General features: G+C 40.5%; 2 long non-coding RNA genes across 2 annotated transcripts in view; one reads left to right on the top strand and one right to left on the bottom strand.

Moving 5' to 3' along the window:
* The first annotated feature begins 682 nt into the window (after positions 1-682).
* LOC136789775 (uncharacterized) lies at positions 683-7,878 on the top strand. Its single transcript, XR_010828699.1, has 4 exons — positions 683-1,148; positions 1,493-1,663; positions 4,481-4,615; positions 7,776-7,878. It is a non-coding gene; the product is annotated as an uncharacterized lncRNA (long non-coding RNA).
* A 339-nt stretch (positions 7,879-8,217) lies between these two features.
* Positions 8,218-20,994, bottom strand: part of LOC125184160 (uncharacterized) — a 35,475-nt gene continuing 22,698 nt past the window's right edge. Inside the window, exons 3-5 of the long non-coding RNA XR_007167634.2 lie at positions 20,121-20,278; positions 18,897-19,254; positions 8,218-9,579 (exon numbers count right to left, since the gene is read on the bottom strand). This is a non-coding gene — a long non-coding RNA (uncharacterized lncRNA). The remainder of the gene's footprint in view (positions 9,580-18,896; positions 19,255-20,120; positions 20,279-20,994) is intronic.

The following is a 20,994-nucleotide window of genomic DNA, read 5'->3' as shown; positions in this document are numbered from 1 at the left end:
ATGCAATTTTCTGTGAACATGTAACATTTAATATCCATTATCATGATTTATTGCATATGACTCACCTGAGGACAGGAAAATGCTAATCTTAAGTACACTAATCTGTATCACTTAGATAAAACTATTTAGATGAGTATATGAAGTAACAGAGAAGTGTGGCAGTAGTTAGAACATGGACTTCTGTATTTCGCTGTTATATCTCTCATAGAACTCTACTATATTTTGACTATTGGACTTAAGCATGACAGACCTCATTACCTATGAAATATTCTGAAACATTTGAAGAACAGATGCTATTTTTCTCTTAACTACTCACAGATCCTGAATTTTATATGTATATTTAGAGTTGAATAAAGGATTATGTTTTAGAAAATGTGTTTTCATTCAGTAATAGCAGCATCTTTGTCCTTGCTTTCTGTGGTGTTTACAAGCTTTTAAATGAAAATAGAATGCTTATTTAACAAGCTTTTAAATGAAAAGAGAATGTGTATTTGTTTTATAATAGGTTTGTTTAAGGAATATTTTCTCTTCCAAGTATGTATGAATATTTTGTATTATCCACATACGAAGAATAAAGGAGTTTGATATTGACTTCTTCAACTGTGCTTGTTCTTATCAATGAGAAATTGTTTCCAGTCCTGATATCTTCCGAAACAAAATGTGGTGTGTTCAGCTTCTGGCTGGGATCGCTTTGCCTGCTGTCACCCTGGCAATATAGTGGTACACATGCACAGATCCCTGGTTAATGAGCACCACAACAGGGGAGCACCATGGAAACCCATATCTTTTGCAATCACTTCTGTGGTTTCAGACCAGCCTTCACTCCTCCTTGCTAGCACGTGCCAGACATAAGCTGGGCTGTGCCTGAACGGCAGAACATCTGAATTCTTTTGGAAGCTATTGCATATTGTTTTAAGTGATTGTTTACACGATTTTACATGAAAAGATCTGCATGAAAGTACATGTACCCAGCTATTGCAACATGTCGATACTACCTAGCTGACTGAGCAAAGGGGCAGAGCTGCTCTGAGTTTTTCTAGCAATTTGGAGGGAGGGAGCCCTTGGGAGAACAATACTTCTGAGTCATCCATTATTTCCATGCTGTGCTTCAGCAGCGACGGTGCCCACATGGTGATGACAAGTCCCAGGTATAACGTCAGGATAAACTCAGGAGCTGTATTGAAGATAAATGATATTTCTTTTCAGCACTATTAGTTTGAAAAAGGCACCCCACTCTTGAATCATTTTGCTGATTTGTTTATTTTGCTATTATCACCTAGATTTCCTTTTTCTCCTGTTGCTTGTGGGATCTGTCCAGTTTTATGATGCCAGCCCTCTTCCTAGCCACCTGCTCTGCATGAACCCAGTGAAGCCTTCTGTGTGGAAATGATGCAGAGACAAAAGCTTGGTAGAGAAGCAGGAAGGGAAAGAGGGGAAGATTTGATGTATTCTGCTTTGACACAGTAACACTGTGGTAATTCCTTCTCTGTAGCCTTTTCAGCATGTGCTGTGTTGGATTCTCCGAGGCCAAATGGAGCCCAGGTCTCCTCATAACTGCATCCATGGTAATAAATGGAACATGCCCTGGACCATTCCTTAACACCAAGGCCAGCTCGTGTGGGATGACTTTCACCCATCCAAAACAGAGAACCTGCACCAAAAGGTCTGGTAAGAACAGTTCCTGGCTCTTTACACCTGAAGCATGGGGATTGCTTAGGACAATGGTATTTCTTGTGAGCCATAAGGGTTTATTGTAACAGATCAATCTTCTGGCAGCAGTCTGAGTGCCTGGGAGCATTCCTTGACACCTCTGAATTTACTAACACAAGTAATCTATGCTAATCTGGTCTCCTACATTCAGGATCGTGCTATGATCGTTACTTAGGTGGTGTATAGCCTCAGATGCTTCAACTTCTGCCCCTCTGCCTCTGGGTTTTAACCTTTATTATGATTTTCAGTCTCAAATGCCAGTGTTCTTGATGTTTCACACAAAAGGTGGCTAAAAAATTAATAATGATATAAGCCAATAGCAAACTGGAAAATTTACTTTCAGCAGTTCCTTGGAACAAAATTTTTGTCTTTTTTCCTCCTTTTCTCTCTTTTAAAATCCAAACTATTACACAAGTGCTGGAAACTTGATGCAAAACACTGTCTAGAGTGCCAAAAATCTCCCAGGTCGGTAATTACAGTTTCCAGAAGTACATAATCTGTTGGAGCTCTGTCCTGCCACTTGGGAAGCTACAGTTCTCTCCAAATAGCTGTCAAGCTGTCAGTCATGACAGAATCATCAAGGATAACATTCATTAATTTACTGCAAGACTGGAGAAGTCCAAAAAATCAAGTGGGTGCGTAGAACAAGGTGGTGAAGTAAGGGCTGAAAATATTAAACATTTGCATTTACTTTCTTCGCATTCTGTGTTGGCCCTTCAATAAGGGTAAAAAATTGTCATGTTTATTTGACAATGAACCTGTGCACCTTGAAATCAAATTAAGATGCAGCTTATCAGTACCTAAAATTAGAATTGAGCATGTTTAGTGCTGTACAAGACCGAATTCTTAATAGAAGCATCCACCCCCATTCCCAGCTCCAGGTTTGAAACTCTTCAGGCTTTGAGCACGTTCAAATGTTGTCCAAGTTCTACGATTCTGAACCATTTCCAATATGTCCTTTTTCACTTAATGAATTGTTATTTTACTTATATAAAACTAATGGTAATGCTAACACCTCTCCTCTCCTCTCCTCTCCTCTCCTCTCCTCTCCTCTCCTCTCCTCTCCTCTCCTCTCTCTCTCCTCTCCTCTCCTCTCCTCTCCTCTCCTCTCCTCTCCTCTCCTCTCCTCTCCTCTCCTCTCCTCTCCTCTCCTCTCCTCTCCTCTCCTCTCCTCTCCTCTCCTCTCCTCTCCTCTCCTCATTTTTTTTTCTTTTCTCATTTTCTCTTCTCCTCCTTGCCTTGCCTTGCCTTGAGACATAAAGTCTCTGATGTTTGTTGACTACAACATTCCCCAGCATTCCCCGATAATCCAAGCCTTAGTCATCTTGTTAGTAGGTGCAGTTCGTTCTCGTTCATTTAAGAGCAGCTGATTCCTGATGACTATTCTACTGAAGGTCTATGGCTTTTAGAAATGATACCTATGTACCATTATGCGGAGGAATTTATAGTAAGGCAAAGTGAATCAACTGTATTAATCATTTCCGTGGTTTTCAGGCATAAACACATGGCCCTCTTTTCCTGTTTGTATACTTAATTAGCATGTATCATCTGGGAATATGTAAGGCATATTTTCGTCATAAATATAACAGTATGGGAGAGGTTAAATTCAAGGAAAAGATCTTAACAACAAAAATGAAGAGGGAATATATTCATGAACAGCACATATATAAAGCAGATATTAACTTGGGACCCCATTTGTCAGTCCCCATACACAGAGTACCAAACTCCTGTTCTACAAGTTCAAATTGCCTGAAAGTTTAGGTATGTGCATGACCCTTTGCCGAGTCCCCTGGCCAGGGCATGTGGGGATCTTGTGTAGGGGTCTTCCACCAGCTGACACTTGGCCAGCGTGTGGAATGCCCACAGGGATCCAACAGACCTGGAGTTACCAGAGCTGACCATCATACAGGGACATATGGCAGACTGGGATGGTAGTTTGGATGGGGCAGAAAGACATTTTTTTTTTCAGTTTGGGCATGCATTTGAAATGATTTGCAAATAAAGGTCTTTCTCTGGAGTACAAGTGAGAAAACTAGACATGTCAACATAATACACTCTTAATTGACAGTGGCCAAATGTGGTGTTGTCATCTCGGATGAAATATATGAAAAGAAGGCACCCCAACAATGGCTCCTAATAGTTAACACCCTCACAGCTTTAAGTCATCCAGAAGATTTCTGCTGAATCAGCTGAATTCAGACATGCATAAGTGAAAGGTTTTTCACTGTACTCAACGAGACATCAGTGTGAATAAGCTCAGACCTTCCATGGTGTAGCACAATAAAAGCAGAAGTCATTTTGCTGGTTTTAAAATATAGTTTATGGTTAAGAAACAAACAAACAAACAAAACTTGTAGTGGAGTTTTCATTAAAATGAAGATTTACCACACTACAATTGAAAAGAAATTTTTTGAAGTTTACAGATTGTTCTGAATTTTCCTTGTGGGTAACAAGACCCAATGTCTATGTCAGAATGCCCAAATATACTTTTATATTAGAAAGAAACTTTTCAAAGATCTAGGTTTGCTCCAGAGCTTCTTCCAGCAGTCATTCTGGATGCTCTTTGTTTGAATTATCTTAGGTATATTTACAAACTTCTGAACTGATCATGGAAATTCCTTCAATAACAGACCCTCTTTTTGATAAAAGATCCATGTACTTCATTCCTTTTCCAATGTAAGGAATTTGGACAAGAAAACACAATACCCACACCCCCCCCCCCCCCCAATTTAGACTACTTTTTAAACTGTTTGAATTTTTGAATTTTCAGGTAATGCTCATCATCTCAGTAGAACTGCATACAAGTTTTCTACTGCAGCCTTTCTAGTGTGATTATTGCATGCTTCATGTGCCACCTTGTGGTCTTCAATGGGAAATAAATTTTGTCAGGTTCAGTAAACTGCAGGTATGTTCCTATGTAAATATTTTCAACAAATAAAAACCTCTGTAAATATTTTCAACAAATAAAAACCTCTAGTGTACGGCCATATCTCAGCAAATTTCTGAGAAAATAAATTTATAGAAGTTTTCTAAAGAATGAGTTTTAAGAGCCTCAACTCAAAATTAGTTTATAACATGACCTTCAAAATGACAGAATTTATGTTGTGGAAATTGTGGCATACATATAAACAAAACAAAGACAGAATGCCAGAGGAAATATATGGGATACGAATCCTTTTCATCCTCAGCATAAAAGCATCAATAAAATATTGTAGATGCTGGCCAAGAAAACAACTAAGATTTACACAGTAGTATTGACATTCTGGGAACTATTCTGAAGAAGGTGGTTCACAGATTCACAGAATGGTTGACGTCGGAAGGGACCTCTGGAGATCATCTGGTCCAATCCCCTGCTTAAGCAGGGCCAACTGGATCTACTTGCCCAGGACCATGTCCAGGCAGCTTTTGAAGATCTCCGAGTAGGGAGGCTCCACGGCCTCTCTGGGCAATCTTTGCCAGTACTCCAATCACCCACAGAACAGAAGAAGTGCTTCCAGATGTTTAGACGGAACCTCTCATGTTCCTATTTTTGTCCTTTGCCTCTTGTCCTGGCTCTGAGCTCCACTGAAAAGGGCATGGCTCCATCTTCTTTGTGTCCTCCCTTCAGGTATTTATAGACCTCTTCCTTCCAGAGCCTTACTCTTGCTCTTCTACAATTTGCTGTTTTATGAGCTGTGTCTGCTTGACCACTGTCAGCCTCCTCAGTACCTGAGTACCTGAGTACCTATAGTCTTTTGAAAAAAGTGGTCATTCAACATTTTTGGAGCACTGGTTGAGACTGTATTTTTATTGTCACTGAGTAGAGGCCTGCTTCTAAGCTTTTGGGTACATTTGCAGCAGCTCTGTTTCAGTGTCTTGCAAACCATAAATAAGCCAGATGATTTATTGCTTTATTGATGGAAATGGCCAGAGCACTTAGAGAAGGTATCTGCTCTCACAGCTAAGGCTACAGCACTAGCATGTAAGCAGCAAGGCCAGTAAGGAGGAAATGGCACTTTTAAGTGCAGAAATAAAAATAGTAATAGAGAACTGAAGAAGCTGAGGAATTTTAGTAGAAGTTCTGTCATGTTGTGGTTATGGGCATTGGGAGGGGAGTGAAGAACGAAACAAAGAACAGATTATGAAAATGACGTGGATTCAATAAGAACCATAAATAACCACCGGGGTTTATTGTATCCCTGACTACTGGTCTTTACCCTCCTGCTGTCTAGTGACGTCTTCTCAGCCTTGTAAAAAGCCAAGCTTATGGCTCTAGCCAGGTGAGTGCTTATGTGCATGATTAATCACAGAATCATAGAATGGCTTGGGTTGGAAGGCACCGTAATGATCATCTAGTTCCAACCTCCCTGCCACAGGCAGGGACACCACCCACTAGATCAGGTTGCCCAGGGCCTTGTCCAACCTGGCCTTGAACACTTCCAGGTTTGGGGCATTCACAGCTTCTCTGGGCAACCTGTTCCAGTGCCTCACCACCCTCTGAGTGAAGAATTTCCTCCTAACCTCTAATTTAAATCTCCCCTCTTTTCGTTTAAAACCATTCCCCCTTGTCCTGTCATTATCTGAGCAAAAAGTTGCTCTCCGTCTTTTCTATAAGCCCCCTTTAAGTACTGAAAAGCTGCGATAAGGTCACCTTGGAGCCTTTCTTCTTTAGATTGAACAGCCCCAGCTCTCTCAGCCTGTCTTCGTAGAAGAGGTGCTCCAGCCCCTTGATCATCTTTGTAGCCCTCTGGATTTGCTCTAACAGCCCCACATCCTTCTTGTGCTGGGGGCCCCAGACCTGGATGCAGCACTCCAAGTGGAGCCTCACAAGGGCAGAGCAGAGGGGGACAATCACCTCCCTCCACCTGCTGGCCACTCCTCTGTTGATGTAGCCCGGGATGCAGTTGGCCTTCTGGGCTGCAAGTGCTCACTGCTGGCTCATGTTGGGCTTTTTAATCCACCTGAACTGCCAAGTCCTTCTTTGCAGGGCTGCTCTCAATGAGTTCTCCCAGTCTGTACTCGTGTCTGGGATTGCCCCGACCCAGGTGCAGCACAAACCCTTCCCTGGTAGTGTTCAAGGCCAGGCTGGATGGGGCTTTGGGCAACCTGGTCTAGTGGGAAGTGTCCTGGCCTATGGCAGGGGGGTTGGAACTGGATGAGCTTTAAGGTCCCCTCCAACCCAAACCATTCTGTGATTCTATGATTCTGTTTAAAATGTGTGACTGTGAATTTAAACTGCATGCTTAAAATTCATTATGAGTTCACCCTACAGTTCTTGTACAAGTAATGCTCTATGATTTAACATTCTATATTATTTTTATGCTATACTACATATGTTTACTCTATACCTGGAGCACTGTGTTCAGCTCTGGGGCTCCCAGCATAAGAACATGGACCTACTTAGGGTGTGTCCAGAGTTGGGCCACAAGGATGATCAAAGGGCTGGAGCATCTCTCCTGTGAAGACAGGCTGAGGGAGTTGTGATTGTTGCCCAGAGAAGGTTTCCCGGGGAAGTTGTGGGTGCCCCATCCCTGGAAGTGTTCAAGACCAGCTTGGATGAGGCCCTGGGCAACCTGATCTAGTGGGTGGTGTCCCTGCCCATAGCAGGGGCATTGGAACTAGATGACCTTTAAGGTCCCTTCCAACTTAAGGTATTCTATGATTCTATGATGATATGATTGATTGTTCAGGAGAAGAGAAGGCTCGGGGGGACAGTACCCCTTCCACTACCTAGAGAGGGCCTACAAGAAAGCTGGAGATGGCGTCTTTATCAGGGAGTGTAGTGACAGGACAAGGGGTAATGGCTTTAAACTGTAAGAGTGTATTTAGATTAGATATAAGGAAAAAAAGATTACTGTGAGGGTGGTGAGGTGTTGGCAGAGGTTGCCCAGAGAAGCTGTGGATGCCCCATCCCTGGAGGTGCTCAAGGCCAGGCTGGATGGGGCTTTGGGCAGCCTGGTCTGGTGGGAGGGGGGTAGGAATTAGATGGTCTTAAAGGTACCTTCCAACTCAAACCTTCCTATGATTCTATGATTCTATTTGAAGTCTATACAACTGGTACTATCATTGTGTGTCTTCTTTTCCAGTCAGTGGGAACTTCACCGGACTATGATTGTCATAGCACGGAAGGCATCAGCAGAGTTTTCATGGCAATACACTGTGGCAGTTAACAATGATCACCACTCGATGTCACTATTGCCATTCAGATTTATATTTGAAAAAACTTGGTTAGCTGTGGTTTAATATTACTGAGAACGTGAATGTGACATTGCAGATGACCAGCATTACACATCTTTTCAAACAGCTGTATAAATAATAAGCTTTATTAAAACACTCTTGGGCATATTTTCTTCTGCATGTTCCTCAAGTACTCACAGGACAAACATAATCATATGTTGTGATCTGCATTTCCTATTTTTCACAGAATCCCTTTAAAATACAGGAAATCTAATTTAAAGTGCCATATGTATTACAAGTTTATCATTAGATGTTTTTACTTACCATTATATATTTAGTGATTACCCCTCTTACACACAAACACGTTTTAAGAGATCCTACAATATTTTACTTTTCACAGAGCTGTTGCAGATTTAAGTTTTCATGGACATTTTACAGTGATAGAGAAGAACGCATGAATTTTTGAGGAGCAGATGGACAAAATTATTATCTTAGAACATTATTTCCCATAGATATTTATTAATAACTGTATTTGTACTTTAAAATGTGAAAAGAAATTTAAAAATAAATACTTTTTTTTTTTTTTTTTTAAATCCTGGCATAGTATCTACTTTGTATTTGTTCGTGAAAGGAAAACCAAAGCACACAGGTAGAAGATACATGTTTTAAATTATTTGAATTTAAATTATTAAATTAATGTATTCCTTAACTTCAGACCAGTACAGAGAGCTCAAGTGGGCAAGAAAGGGATTAATAGAGGTGTCCTTCAGTGTACTTATGCAGGTGGAACCCTGCAAACCTAGGGAGCAAGTGCTTGAAAGACAGAGACATTTAGGTATGATGCAGAGAATCATGGGCTACAAAGGGAGAAGACATTTGAGACAAAAATACATTTTTCTCAGTCAGGTGTCTTACTTGGTTTGCTCAGCCCAGAGCAGAGCAGGCTGAGGGGAGGCCTCATGGCGGCCTGCAGCTCCCTCACGAGGGGAGCGGAGGGGCAGGCGCTGAGCTCTGCTCTCTGGGGACAGCGACAGGACCCGAGGGAACGGCATGGAGCTGGGACAGGGGAGGGTCAGGCTGGGGGTTAGGGAAAGGTTCTGCACCCAGAGGGTGGTCGGGCACTGGGACAGGCTCCCCAGGGCAGTGGTCATGGCACCAAGCTGCCAGAGCTCAAGAAGTGTTTGGACAACGCTCTCAGACATGGTCTGATTTTTGGGTGGTCCTGTGTGGAGCCAGAAGTTTGACCCAGTGGTCCTTGTGGGTACCTTCCAACTTAACATATTCTATGATTCTGAAATTTTATGATTCTATGATTTTTATGGCCTCTTCAGAAAATGCATGAAGTCTTGAGGAGCAGTCACCTGTCAGTACAATTTGTTCTCTCAGCATAGCTCAGGCTCCTGGGAACCTTATTTAGCTCTGTCCTTCTCCTCCCCTTAGTGCCAAAGCTTGTACGAGAAAGCTTGAGCTGCCTTTGCTAAAGAAGACATACCATGAAGAGTGAGAACTTTTTTTTTCTTTTTTTTTTCTTTTTAATTTCTTTTTCCTGCATTTTCCATCTTACTTCTTACTGGCAGAACAGCAAAAGAAGAACAGCCGCTGAGGGAAAGGTGTTAAGTACTGTGGCGGTTTCATGAAACACATCTCTTGAAGGACGAGTCTTCCTGATGAGAAACATGGTAAAAATCAATGTTCTTCTGCCTCTCCAGATGCCTGGAAAAGAGGAGTGCTTTAAAATTAGAAGTCAAATGAGGACCCCTTGAAACTCAGGTGGATCTGAGCCTTGCAGCAGAGAACGAGTGTGTGTAGCTGTGTACTTCACCCATGTAATGAGAGTCCTATAGACAAATAGGACTGTATAACCACTGTAGTTGTCTTACAGCAGTCTTCCCATAAGTAGGTATGGAATTGGCAGGACCTTTTCTGCTCCAAACCATTTTACCCAGGATGAACAAAGCAGACACACAATGAAGATATTGCCCAAGGATCATCACATGGGTGGACTGTGATTAGGCAGTCCGGAAATGCTGAATTGTTGTGCTTTTCTACCATCAAACTAATTTAGAATAGCTGTTTGTGGATATCTTCGGCAGACATCTGCCTCTGCCTCTGAAGGCTCATACATCATGTAGATGACAGATCCAGTCCTGGAGCACTGATTTCCGGCAATTCGTTTCCAACAGATGAGCCACTTCTTTTTCATCCCTCACTCTTCCCTCTCTGGCTGGTGAGTCACAGCTCAGCCTTGATGTCACTCGTATGGACAGATCTTGCTTTTATTGGAAAAGCTGGGCTTCTCTTCCCTAATCATATCCCACATGCAGAATTTTCATTAATCACTGCCCTTCTACAAAATGAAAACGAGACTCACCATGAACCAGCAAGATCTGATAATTCTTATTAATAAGCATTTGTCTCAAGATACTTTTTGACAGCTCTACTTTTAATGCAACGAGGAAAAGTGCTGAGTAAGCTTATGGTGACAGTGTCTTAGCTTTGCACACTATTCCACATCTGTCAGCCAGAAGAACATAACTAAGCTACTGACACAATGCTCAGGCAAGCAACTTTTTACAACTGAAGCACTCAGGATGATTTATTATGGGGTTATATTTCTTGCTTTGAAACTATATATGCATATAAAAAATCACATTTGCATTATATAATGCTGCTCCAGGTGAACATCATAATACCCCTTTGGAGTCCAATTTTTAAATGAAATCTCTAATTTTTTTCTTTGCCCTGCAATAAAACAGCAGAACTCCCTGAATATTGTGAATAAGTGGTATTTTGAGTTAAATGATGAATCTGCCATTTTGGAAACCACAAGCCTGACCTGATTTTCAGGATGCTGTTAATAGAAATAAGTGAAAGTTTCCTGTTGTTGACAAAAAATTGCAGTGTGTGGGCACTGCCCATACTACATCATTTTATGAAGTATCAGATTTTCCAGGGGTGCAAAGAGAGTTTGAACATGTCAACGAGTTAGATCCCTCTTTAGCGCAAAGGAAATGCCTCTAGTCATAACACAGACTTTCTTCCAGCGATTTTATAGCACCAAAAACTTTAATGAATTGGCACCAGGCCCTCAAAAGTGCTACTTTATGAAATGGTTCTTTAAGGGATCACGTATATGCTAATCCTATAATGAATTCAGGAGTATTTTTAGGAGCTGCTCTCACATGAGCAGTTATTGCCATGACAGCATGTTCTTAAATATTATAAAATTTTGCAGATTATAAAAAATATTAATGATTTCTTATTATCTCTCCAGCAGCCAAACTGTCTCAGGAGGGTCAACTGAATTTGTGCAGAGGCTAAGCTGGTAAATAGTGTATACCTAGAAACTGCAAGACATGGATTTTCAGTTCAGATCCTGTGGCCTGTAAGCCCTCAGCTTAATTTTTCTGTTTGCAGGCAGAAGGATTTTAAAATAATGTGGATATGTGTATAGAAAGTAATATTTTGGCAAACCATGTTATATAACACACAATACCTATAAACAGAAAAACGTTGCATGAAATTTAAGAACTGAAAGATTGGAAAAAGTCTGTCTGTCTTTCTTTCTTTCTTTCTTTCTTTCTTTCTTTCTTTCTTTCTTTCTCTTTCTTTCTTTTTCTTTCTTTCTTTCTTTTCTTTCCTCTTTCTTTCTTTCCTTCTCCTTCCTTCCTTCCTTCCTTCCTTCCCTCCCTCCTTCCCTCCTTCCCTCCTTCCCTCCTTCCCTCCTTCCCTCCTTCCCTCCTTCCCTCCTTCTATCTCCCTCCCCTTCCCTTTCCTCCCTGCATCCCTCCCTTCCGTCTTTCCTTTTTTTCCCCAGTGTTCCTCCCTTCCTTCTTTCCTCTTTTTTTTTTTTCTTTTCCCCAGTGTCCCTCCCTTCCTTCTTTCCTTTATTTTCCTCCCTTATGGATAAAGGAGATAATGCCACATCTCTCACTTCCAGTGTCAGTCTCCCTGCTCCCTGCATCAGCAGAGGAAAAAGGCCGAAGCACTGGGGCCCTGTGCTGATGCAGGAGCCGTGCTGGGCCAATTTTAGTGCAGCAGGGAGCTCAGATCCCTGCACCACGCTCCACTTTTCTGGCACAGCTGTGCAGCAAGCCTGTGAGCTCATGGTTATGCATTAACAAAGCAGCTGAGCAAGCAGTCGATATCCCTGTGATGAACCTGTCAGGAGGGAAAGACAGGGCATGCTTCTAGCCTGGCAGGGTTTGGCTGCTGCGGCAAAGTGGCAGGGCTGGGAGATGCTTACCTTGCACGGGGCAAGACCCAGCCCATCAATGGCCCCTGCTGCAGCGACGCTCCCAGTTAAGCAGTGTCTCACTGCGGCCATCTCACGCTGGAGCCAGTTCCTGCCAGTGAGCAAAACTGCATGACCCAAAGTGACAGTTCTGATGGAGAACCATCCTGAATTACCGTGCGAGTGTACCCACGAGGGAGGAAGGCTGTGGGGAGGTTTTGTGATGGCCATGAGCTCCGTGTTAAAGTAAATTTTGTAAGTACCAAGATTTATCAATACAGGTTCATGGATAGATCCCTTCCTTTGCTAGCAATGTATATTTCATAGAGATTGCTACATTTTAATGAGGCCAAATATATCCTACTAGAAAAAAATATATGTGATGGACAGGTATTTCTAGCTTTACAGATAAAAAAGTGAACCTTAGTAATTAGCTTAAAGTTACTGATCATAAAATTTTTGGGTTACATTATAATCAGCATTTTTACATGGCTGTTTTATGACATTTTATTGTATAATCAGAAAGGGAAAGATAATGCAGACATACAAACACAGGGACACAAACTTGCATTCATATGCTTTCTTCAAAGATAAAGCAATGCCTACACATAAGCTAAAAATCCTTATGGCTAACTTCTATCAACATTTCACAGAATCAGAGAATCCCAGGGTGGCTGAGGCTGTCAGGGACCTTTGGAGGCCACCTGGTGCCACCCCTGGCTAAACAGTCCCAGCTCTCTCAGCCTCTCCTCATAGGAGAGATCCTCCAGTGCCTTCATCACCTTGGTGGCCCTTCATTGGACTCTCTCCAGTATGTCCAGGTCTCTCTTGCACTGGGGGGCCCAGAACTCGACCTACTACTCCAGGTGCATCCTTACCAATGCTGAGCAGAGGGGAAGGATCACGTCTCTCGGCCTGCTGGTGATACTTTGCCTCATGCAGCCAAGAATATTATTAGCCTTCTTAGCAGCACATTGCTGCCTCATGTGCATGTTTATAGTGTCTCAATCTTTTTGTGAAATACTTTGACCTCTTTACTACAAATATCTTTTTCTTGGGCTTTATAGTTTAAGTTTTGCATGATAATTCCCATCACAGCGTTCTAATACCAGTCATGACAATCTCCTCCTTAATATTCCAGATACTAAAATTTATTACAGAGTTTTAATACTGTACAGTAAATTCTTTTATGTTTAGTTGACTGTACTGCATATGCTACATTTCAGCCACCTTTTATACTTGTTGCTCTGAATCACAGATGCCTTAGGAGATCTGGTCACATACACTTTCATGATTTAATGTACATTCCAAAGTTCTTGCTTTGGTTTAAATCCAAGTTTGTTTTTAATTATTTTGTAAATGTATTTTTCTCATTTGTAGATACAATATCAAACTTCAGTTCAAAAGGCTTGTATCCAACTTCCCCTTTTCCAGCTGAAAGTGTGTTTTGGTCAGATGTATCACAAGATCACTAAAACTGCGACTACATTAAGCAAAAGCTAATAAATATATCCCTCTCACTTCCTCAGTATGTCCTATAGACTATATTTAAATGAAGCATAAACCCCAAGACACGCTCTGAAGGAGGTTATTAATGAACTTATTAATACAGTGCTCTGTTTCTTATTGAGGTGTTTAGATGTCACAAAAGAAAATGCAGTTGTATTGTTCTATATGCACACTAACTTGTAGAAAAGAGGATTTATGCTCTGAAAAGTTTTCAGTCCAAGTGAACAAGAGGAAGGGCAAGCAGAGGTTGATTTTTGGCTGTGCTAGCTCAGGTTGCCCTGCTGTGAGCTGAAATGATTGCTGAAGAGACAACAGGGCATGCTGCTGCCTAACCTGGCATTAACACGACTAGACAGCATGTTTGCAAACACAGCATCCTTTATCTTAATAGGTCTTTCCAGGCTTCTCAAGCTAACAAACAGGGCTGAGCATCCCAGTTTCCACCTGTCAAGACAGACATAGTGTTTGAGATGGAAGATGGAGGCTGTGAGGAGCTGTGACCCTTGTTGTGCTTTTGCACACTGGCTGGACACCCAACACCATGTCTTTGTGTAGCGCCCAGCTCAACAGGCAATCTGTGTACAATTTACAGCCTTTCAGTTTATGAAAACACCACTGTCCTGTAGCGAGTAATTACTTTGAATAGCACAACTCCTGCAGCAATTCATTTACAAATCCATATTGTCTCGGTTGTGTTTTTCCTGCATATATTTTCTATAGTTGATTCTAGGAGAAAGTGCAACCTAAAATATAACTCTTTCTAATTAAATAATAATAATAAAAATGTGTGTCTTACTCATAAGCTCAGATTAGGTATACAAGTATGAATTCAGCTGCAGAGAAAAAACAACAACAACAACAACCAAAAAAAAACCAAACAAACCACAGTTTATGTAAGGTATTATCAAAAAAGTAAGAAATCAAAAAAAGTTATGGTAATAGAAGATGGGCACACTGGGGCCTTTTGCTCTGCTATTATGTGTGTTTCCACAATATATCACAGTGGAGAAAATGCCGTGTGCGATCAGAGCAGAGGTGTAAGGAATGAAGGCCATGCCATGCTTTCTCTGAAAATGGTATAAGTTCTGCCTGACTGGTAGGCATGCTGTGAAGCTTAATTAAAGTTTGTAAAGCACATCAAAATCCTTGGATAAAAGGCATAGTACTATGAACTTAGAAATTTGTGGTTTCCAGCACTACAGAGTGGAACACTGAAGTAAAAATGCTTTTGTCTTGACACGCCATCCTTGGCTTGGTTAGCATTGTGTATGTGGATTTGTCCACAGGGAGATACTAGGGGCCTGGGATGTTTTGGTTTTATTATGGTTTGTGTGGAAGACAATAGTATCATCTTTGGTTTTATTACCATTTGTAGTGATACATAAAGTATTGGTGGCATGAAATAGCACAGAAACCTTCTCTTTGAGTTTAAAATATAATAGGTATTTACTCCTTTTTTTTTTTTTTCATATTCTCTTTTCTTACCTTGTCATTGAAATAGATAATCAGTGTTGCTATTCAGAAGGAAGTTCATACTATGCTGCGGCAACTTCTCAGATGTGTATATTCCAGCTCATTTTAAATATTCTCATTTTCCTTTTCTGCATATATTTTCAAAAGCCCGTGCTGCAGGGAAGTTGCAGACAGTACACAGCCATGACTGAAGCCTTGTTTGTTTCTGTTTTTATAAAAAAATCACACAACTCTGAGTGTAAATAGGTAGTCCCATGTGCATCAATCTGGCTGTGAAAATTCTGCATATAACAAAAAGCTTGGTGTGAGTGTTAATATTCTATGACTCATCCGTATGCAAACTTTTAAATGCTCAACCTTGGAAATCATTCTGTTCAGTTAAGCCCATGTTTCATTATTATTTCTGGGGACAAAAACCCTTGTGATTTTAGTTTTTAAGTATTGACGAATTGTATCTCACAATACCTGGCTGCTTAAAACAGCTCAAACAGGGTTTAAACTACTGCAATTAGGAGTTACATGCATTTCTTAAGTAATTTTAGATAATTATTTTCTATATAGCTGTATTTCTGTATTGGTAAAGATAATGTCTCTGAATGCACTAGTTTCGCAGAGACAGAATTAAAAAAAAAATTTTTTTTGAGCTATTATATCTGATGGATCATGATATTATAGTCCCTGACTGTGATGGCATGACATACAAGTAAATTTTTCTTGGTGTCTTGTTCATTCAGGAAGCAATTATATTACTGAAATTCATTGTATTCCAAAAAAAATCTATAAATATTAGGAAAATCAGCTATCATTGTAATCTTCTTCTTTGTAGTTGCCTTTCTTTTTTAATTTTGATAATTTTCGTGTTTCTCTTGTCTTGAGAGTTGTGTCAAATAATACTTCAGTTAATCTCACTTAGCAGAGATACAGGTGTCTAACTGCTGTTCCTTGTAGCCTACGGGTAAAATGTAAACTGCTGCCAAGGACTGTGTTTACGTCAAGTGTTTGGACCTGTAAGTGTTCTAAGTGGGTGCATAATAATAATACCTGGTGATACAGGGAAGAGCAAATCTTTCAATTTATCTGTTACTTTGATGATGTATGACTTAATGCCTTCTGTCCTCTCTAATGTATGGAGAAACACATTTTCAACCAATGCCACTTTTAAACAGAACCTATGTTTTATGTCAGAAATAGCCGCTAATTTATGTACTATTTTTGCCCTGTTGTTTACGCTCTGAAAGCAATCTTGTATCTGTTAAATTAGTTATACCTTTTGTACATTAATCTCTTCATTTCTTCCTGTCCTTACTCTTTCTGTAGTGTCTTGTTAAAAATATTAAAGTATATTTTGCATAAAGTATATTTAGTAGACTATATTATTCACTCTTCTGTTTTAAAAAGGCTCATAAACTTGAGCAAGTTTGCTGATGACACCAAACTTGGAGGAGTTGTGGACTCGAATGAGGGTGGAAAGGCCTTGCAGAGGGATCTGGATAGGTTGGAGAGCTGGGCGATCACCAACCGCATGAAGTTCAAAAAGAGCAAGTGCCGGGTCCTGCACCTGGGACGGGGAAACCCTGGCTGCACATACAGACTGGGCGATGAGACGCTGGAGAGCAGCCTAGAAGAGAGGGATCTGGGGGTCGTGGTAGACAGCAAGTTGAATATGAGCCAGCAGTGTGCCCTGGCGGCCAGGAGGGCCAACCGTGTCCTGGGGTGCATCAAGCACGGCATCGCTAGTAGGTCAAGGGAGGTGATTGTCCCGCTCTACTCTGCGCTGGTGCGGCCTCACCTCGAGTACTGTGTGCAGTTCTGGGCACCACAGTATAAAAAGGACATGAAACTGTTGGAGAGTGTCCAGAGGAGGGCTACGAAGATGGTGAAAGGCCTAGAGGGGAAGACGTACGAGGAACGGCTGAGGTCACTGGGCCTGTTCAGCCTGGAGAAGAGGAGGCTGAGGGGGGACCTCATCACAGTCTACAACTTCCTCGTAAGGGGGTGTCGAGAGGCAGGAGACCTTTTCTCCATTAACATCAGTGACAGGACCCGCGGGAATGGGGTTAAGCTGAGGCAGGGGAAATTTAGGCTCGACATCAGGAGGGGGTTCTTCACAGAGAGGGTGGTTGCACACTGGAACAGGCTCCCCAGGGAAGTGGTCACTGCACCAAACCTGTCTGAATTTAAGAAGAGATTGGACTGTGCACTTAGTCACATGGTCTAAACTTTTGGGTAGACCTGTGCGGTATCAAGAGTTGGACTTGATGATCCTTAAGGGTCCCTTCCAACTCAGGATATTCTATGATTCTATGATTCTATGATAAATTTCATTGAACTCTTGGCCAGTTATATGGAATCAGTCGTGATATTTCTCCATGGAAAGAGTGTGACTTGATGTTTGAAAAACATTTTTTTTTTTAATTTAAAAGTTGTTGTTAACTTGAAACATTTTATATCTTATATTAATCCCTCTGCTCTCCAATCAGATATTTTTAAAAAAAGAAGTCCCAGAAAAGATGGCAAGGTAATTATCCTGAAATACCATATTTCAACTGACAAATCATATCAAGCAGGCACTAAAACTTGACGTAAAACAAAGTAAAAAGGGGCAAAGAGGTATAGTTCTTGATAAGCTATGCTTATGGGTTAATTCTTATCTATATCATTTTGGATGATTACTTCACTTGATGGTCTTCAAGTGAAGACCCCTTGCAAATATGAAACAACAATGTAAGAAGATCTTTAATACAATTGAGGAAAGGTCTGGATTTCCAGTCCCAGGTCTTGTGCCATCACATGTATACATTTTTTTTTTAATTTTTATACCTCTATAAAGCTACTCAGATGCATGTATGCAGCATTAAGATGGAAAGTCCCTGTTATTAGAATGTTTCATTTATAACCTCTAAAATCAACTGGGATGTACAATGCTGCCAACTTTTATCTAATATGGAAGTTTCACTTTAATCCCATTATTACTTGTACTGAAATCAGGTATGACCATAAGAGTCGGGAAAATTCATTTCTACCTTTTTCTGAAGATTTCCAGTATTCTTACGTTCATCTAATAGTTTCATTCTAGTGAACTTTTTCATAAAAGTGTTGGTATATTTACTTCTCTGCCTTTTAAGTATTGCTGTATCTTTCTTGGTTCCCTGTTAAGTCAGTGCATGCAGAGTCTCCAGTAAAGTGTGACTCAGAGCAGATGCCTCAGGAAGTTGCCTTAGGTTAGTTGCAAAAATAATCTTAATTATAAATCTGTTTTCTCTCTAGACCTTGTCCTGTTAGGAGTTGTCATTCTCAGAAGTAGTATCACAGTGACAGAACATCAAGTTTCCTAATTAATATAAATCAGAGGTCTATCTAACTACACTTATATATGTCAGCTGAGACTGTGACCTCTCATCTTTACTTTCATGCTCTCTTCTTTCTTTTTACTTTAGAATCAATAAATGAACTTGGAGAAATTTCTTCCTTGCTTAACAAGTGTAGTTTCTGCAAGTCACTAAGACTACTCAAGGTGTAAATCAAAGTCTGGATGACTACCTTTAAAATAATGGCCAAAGATCATAAAAAGCTTCCACAAACTCAGACTGGTATGCACATGTAGATATAAATGCCAGGAAAGAAATAGATTAGAGTAGAAAAGAGTATACTGAAGTTACATAAAAAACAATGGACAGCATCAGAGAATCCATCAATGACAATTCTGGTGCTTCCGATCAAGCTTCTAAGTAAATCTTTTGGTCTCTTATTTTGTAGTGTGCCTTAATTTAGCATCTTCCCCAGAGCACTGTTTGTTTCAGTATTTTTGTCTTACCTTTTCAAAATTCCTTAGGATCAGTGATACCATTAGTTCTGTACATGTTTTCATTCTTTTATTTTACCGTGTTTTCTTCCCAGTACTTGTCTTCTTGTATTACTTGCCATTTCCAGCATTTGCCGTGTTTTACTATCTGTTGCTTGTTAGGCAGCTCACATTTCCAGTATTTGTCATTTTCTTTTGCATTTAATTTCAATATTTGTGACATGTCTTTTATTCTTCCCATGACTCATAATTCATTTGCTCCCAGTGCTTCTCCAAATGGCTGCAGGATAGATTCATGCATAATGTGGAAGGTTGCAAAGTCCAGAGAAATGGCCCACTGTTCTTATTAAGTACATCTTCTTGATTTTAACTGAAAGGCAGAGAGGAACAGAATAATTTAATGCATTATACGATGCAGCTTTCTGACTTAGACTAACAGTAAATTATTGTCACTGGACAGTGTTTCTTGAAACACTTCTCATGTTTTTCAGAAAGACCTGGCAAGGATTTTGTATCTGAATATATTCAGTAATGATTTTCAGAATACTCATATGCCGTTATTCTGCACTGTTAATAAAAGGAAACATTTTAACATACTTTTTCCTCTGTGCACATTAGCACATTTCCTTTGTGCACATTAGCAAATTGAGTGCTTACAATCGAGTATACAAGATTTTCTGTTTTCTACAGAAAGAAAATGGGGGGATCCTAGTGTATAAATAACACGTATTACTATACAGTGCATAGCTCCAAAGCTATGTTTTGTGGTGTTTCATATGTGTAACATATCTTACATGCTTAGAATTTAGAGAGAAATCTAATTTGAATGGATCACGAATGGAGAGAATTTACAATGGAAAAGACTATCTGTGTATTTTATAAAAATCCTTAGCTCCTATATAGTGTTTTCTTATCTAAATCTCTAAATGCTACACAGAAGATGCAAATAGCACTATTACCATCTTGTAGATGGTAATTACCATCTTGTAGATGGTAATAGTGCAAGAACTTGTCAATTAATTGTCAATTATTAGAACTTGTCAATTACTTCCAATGGTCTTCTCACTGAATGGTTAAATTGTGCTGGTGATTTTTTTATGGGTGCCTTTTGTTTAACTCTGTTTTCTTGTGCTTCTGCTGCAAGAGGGTTGCTCTCACCATCCTCTTTGGTAGACTGATGAAGTACAGACACCAGGAAGGTTTTCCTAATGTCCAAACTTGTGTTTGTTGCGCTACCTCATTTCACAGGACAGTCTGATCCAATGTCCTGAACACAACAGCGTGGTACAAGGAAGCCTTTCATTCTTCGTCCAGGATCTGGCTGGGCAGGGATGTCAGGGCAATTCATTTATTCTCTTACAGATCTCAGAGGCCAGAGGCAGTAAACCAACCAGCTAGAAAATATAAACAAATGTTTAACAGTGTCATTTTTTCTGCCGTTTCTTTCAACAATTTTTCATCTCCAGTGTTCATATCTTTCATCTAAAGCCAGGTAGCAGCATTGGACTCTCTTTACAACTGCTCAAGCACCCACCACTACTCAAAAGGTAAAGGACAAGGACTGGTAGCAAAGAGCAGGAGGACATAGACATCCCCAGTGCTGTTGAGGACCCAGTTTTCTGAAAGGGGTCAATAGTTGACTGTGCACCATGCACAGTGAACAGGAGATGGGGTTTTGGATGCTGCATGGTGAACCGTGCAGGGTTTCAGTTTCTTAGGTTACTACCCTGTTAGCCTCACTGTGTTGGTGTTTCGTCTCAATGCTGCAGAGGGGGGAATGTCTGACAGCTTCAGGCATCAGCCTACTGCTCCCTCTGCCAGCACTGCTGCTTCCCTAATTCCAGAAGACCCTCCTGCATTCCTGAATACATCCCTCCAGCGTAGTCTTTTCCCTTCTTTATATTCACTCTGGAATAGAAAGTAAGCAAGAATGCACTCTCTGTGTCTCAGGTGATCTGTTTTCTTCTTGTTTTACTCTCTTCTCTTGAACCATTTATTCTTACATCAAAACACATGAGAGAGGCTGCAGTCTTTGGGATGATACATGTTTGAACTCCAGAATATCTGCTTTTTTTTTCTGCTCCCATACTTAGAAAAAAAAACACAAACA

This window comes from Anser cygnoides, chromosome 2 (assembly GCF_040182565.1).
Source record: "Anser cygnoides isolate HZ-2024a breed goose chromosome 2, Taihu_goose_T2T_genome, whole genome shotgun sequence".
NCBI lineage: Eukaryota > Metazoa > Chordata > Aves > Anseriformes > Anatidae > Anser > Anser cygnoides.
Note: the sequence above shows the minus strand (reverse complement) of the source record. Positions and strands in the feature narration are given on the sequence as shown.